The following is a 4,133-nucleotide window of genomic DNA, read 5'->3' on the forward strand; positions in this document are numbered from 1 at the left end:
TCGATTGTTATCATGAATTGTCTTTCTGCTAACTGGATAGCACGCAGCAAAAGCTTCTCACTGTACCTCGGTACACATGACAATAATCCAACCTAAACTGATGAACTAAACTAAACTTCTCCAGAGATGCAGCGTGCCTCGCATTGGTTAATGCGTGAGCGTTTAAGCACGTGTGTGTGAATATGAACGTGTGAGATTGTGCAAATAAGTTGGGGTGTGCGTGTGTTTGTGTGTGTGCGTGTGTGTGTACGTCTATGCATTTGCAAGCATTTCAATGATCCAATGAAACATAATTATCACGTGTACCGGGTCCAGTGAAATGCTTTGTTTTGCAGACAACCCGGTAAAATCACGCAGCAGACCTCATCTCGGCAGTACACAAGTGTCGCCACATTTTGCGCCGGCAAAGTTACAAACGTTGGCCAAATAGTTCTATCTCCTGCTGCCGCCGCACCAGGCGTTCTCGGCGGCCTTCCTCGCTCTCCGACGGTCCACCTCACTTTCTGCGATTGCTCGTGGCTCCCTCCTCGCTCCCGAGGCGCGGGTCCCATCGCTGTGCGCGGTGGGCGAGCCGGGCCGACCGGGCCGACTGAAGGGCTTAGCCCGGCTCACCGGGAACACTCCCGGCCCGCTGCGCTGCGCTGCGCTGCTCACCGCGAACACCCGGGGATCCTTCGCCACCCCAGCATGTGTAGGTGTGCATGCGCGTCTGCGTGTCAGTGCGGCAGAGTTTATAAGAGTGCCTGTATTTGTGTGTTTCTGTCTGAGCGAGTGCCTGTGAGTGTGTGAGCATTAGTAAGTGTGGGTGCAGGTGCAATTGCATGTATCTGTGTTTCTGAGTGGGAGAGTGCATGTGTGTTTGTGAGTGACAGTGTTTGCGCGTGTGAGTGTGCGTGGCTGTGTGGCTCTGTGACAATGTGAGAGAATATGTGGGGATGTGAGTTTGTGAGGATGTTTGAGTATTACATTATGTAATTGTGTGATAGTGAGAAACCATGTGAGTGTGTGAGTGTGATGGTGTTGAATAAGCGAGTGCCCGTGGGTGTGTTAGTGCGTTAAAGGGCCTGTCCCACAGGCATTTTTAAGGCGACTTCCGGCGACTAGGCTGTCGCCGACCGTTCGCCGGGGTGTCGCGGGCATGATCGTGAGGAGTCTTCCAAAGATCGTATTGGATCGTAGTGGATCTCGGCGCGTCGCCGAGAAATCAAACGGTTTTGAAATTTCTCGGCGACAGCTGCCTTGTTGCCAGGCATCGTAGCTTATTGCGGGCGCTGTCGCATGCTGTCCCCAGGTTTGATAGGTTCTTTTAGATACATTTAGAAGCACATAATATTAAAATAAGTAAAGCCATTTCAAAATACTAAAAATACTTGTGTTTAACGAATTTATTTACCGTCAGGACATTTGGCAGGTAGACTGGAGGCGACAGTTTGACGGTCAGGTAAGCGTGGGGATTTTCGCGATGATTTTGGCCTCAACCATTACATTTAAAGTTGGCTCCCAACCCAGATATGCAACCCAGAAACCAGATATGCATCTCCCTTACATTTTCAAAGAATGCCGACACACCTTTCACAAAAAGCCACTGAACCAATTTTTAAATTATTATTTTTAACACAGCTATTAGTAAACTGGAAGCAAAACCAGTTTATTCCTTGTTACAGTGAGGCTTTGCTTTAAGTAACCCATACAAGGTGTTATAGTTCAAAACTCTCAAGAACTTACCGACTTGTCAGTGATTTCAACGAAAAACAGGACGCAGGAAAAGCATTGACATCGTGGGAATTTTCGCGATGTTTCAGAAGAGGCTGTAATCTGGACCTGACTCAACATTGTCGTGGTCATTGTCGTCGGGTGAAAGAAAATTTCGGCGATCAGCTACGACTTTGACCGTCGCCGGCAGTCGCCAAAAAGATCGCCTAAGTGGGACAGGCCCTTTCGTGTGCGCGAATTAGCGCATATCTCTTTGTGCTTGTAGCCGTGTTGCTGGTACTGTGAGTGCATGTGTGTGTGACTGTATGTGAGAATGCGTGAGAGAGTATTGTAGGCTAGTATTGTAGGTGTAACATACCATGGACAATGTAGGCTAGAGACAATGTAGGCTAGTGCTGTAGGTGTAACATACCATGGAATAGTACAGATGGAGTGACACATTGTGGGATAAAACTAATGGTCTGGCACATTGTGGAATTGTATCGATGGAGTAACACACTGTGTTATCAGTTGATACCTTGGGATAATACCGATGAAGTGACAGGCCAAGTAGAGTCAGTAGATGTTGTTTACCAAGATTTTCAGGAAGCCTTTGATAAGGTGCCACGCGTGAGGTTGCTAAGGAAGATGAAATGCCACGGTATCAAAGGCGAGATACTTCCACGGATACCAGTTTGGCAGGAAGGCTGAAGACAGATTGGCGATAAAGGGGGCTTTTTCTAGTTGGCTGCCAGTGACGAGCGGAGTTCCGTAGTGGTCTGAGCTTGTTCACGTTTAATATTAAATATTTGGACAATGGGATTGAAGGCTTTGTGGCAAAGTTTGCGGATGATAAGAAAATAGGTTGAGGGGTAGGTTGTGTAGAGAGAGCCGGAACTCTGCAGAAGGACTTGGATAGGTTGGGAGAGTGAATTTGTTAGTAGACTATTTTCTAAATGCGGTGTGAAACCAGAAATCGGAGGTGCAAAGGGACTTGGGAGTGCTGGTGCAGGATTCCCAAAGAGTTAATCTGCAAGTCGAATCTGTAGTAAAGAAAGCAAACTCAATGCTTGCCTTTATTCCAAGAGGGCTCGTATACAAAATCAGGGATGTAATGTACCGGTTCAAAAGGCGCTGTTCCGGCCGCATATGTAATATTGTGAGCAAGTTTAGCACCAGATCTGAGAAATAATGTGCTGGCTATGGAGATGGTCAAAGGACGATTACAAGGATTATCCCAGGAATTAGTATGTTAAGCTATGATGAGCTTTTGTCGGCACCTGGCCTCTACTCGCTGGAGCTTAGAAGAAAGGGGTGCGGCGGGGGGTAGGGGGATCATTGAAACATAGAAAACAGTGAAAGTCTTGGATCGAGTGGATATGGAAAGGATGTTTCCATTCGTGAGAGAGTCCAGAACGAGAGGTCATATCCTCAGAATTAAAGAGCGTTCTTTTAGGAAGGAGATGAGGAGAAAATTATTTATTCAGATGGCGGTGAATCAGTGGAATTCTTTGTGAAAGAAAGCTGTGGAGGCCAAGTCAATTTATATATTTAAAGCAGGGATAGATAGATTCTTGATTAGTAAAGGTTTCAGAGATTATGGGGAGGAGGTAGGAGAATGGAGTTTCTGAGGGAGCGACAGATGAGCCACGATTGAATGGTGCAGTAGACTTGATGGACCAAATGGCTAAATGGTACTTTTGAAAGAATGAATGAAGGAATGAATGAATGAATGAATGAATGAATGAATGAATGAATGAATGAATGAATGAATGAATGAATGAATGAATGAATGAATGAATGAATGAATGAATGAATGAATGAATGAATAAGTGCATTGGCCAAGTATGTGCATATGCACGGAATGTGCCTTGGTGCTCCGCTCACAAATGACAACACATACAGTTAACAATTAAGAATAAAGCATAACCACATCAAAACAATAACGATACAACATTACGATCTAAACATGTGGGGGAATATAAACCAGTGGGAAAAAAAGACAACAGACTTTGGTTATTGAGTAGTACTACTCTTGGGAAAAAAAGCCGTTTTTATGTCTGGCTGTGGCTGATTTGACAGTCCGTATTCGCCTTCCAGACTGAAGTGCTTCAAAGATTTTGTGGACAGGGTGAGAGTGGTCAGAGATAATTGTGCCCGTTCGCTTCCTGGCCACTGCATTGTACAGTTCGTCAATGTGGGGAAGGTTGCCGCCAACAACCGTTGAACAGACATTAAGAAAGCTGCTAACTCCCTGCTAACAATGATCTAATCTACATGTTCTTTGAAATCTATTCCCTTTGTGCTCTTTCACACCTGACACTTCCTTTCTCTGTATCTGCCTCTCTCCTTAAATTAGCCCGAAGAAGGTTCTCGACCCAAAACGTCACCCACTCCTTCTCTCCAGAGATGTTGCCTGTCCAGCTGAGTTTTTATATCCA

This window comes from Rhinoraja longicauda, chromosome 39 (assembly GCF_053455715.1).
Source record: "Rhinoraja longicauda isolate Sanriku21f chromosome 39, sRhiLon1.1, whole genome shotgun sequence".
Taxonomy (NCBI): Eukaryota; Metazoa; Chordata; class Chondrichthyes; order Rajiformes; family Arhynchobatidae; genus Rhinoraja; species Rhinoraja longicauda.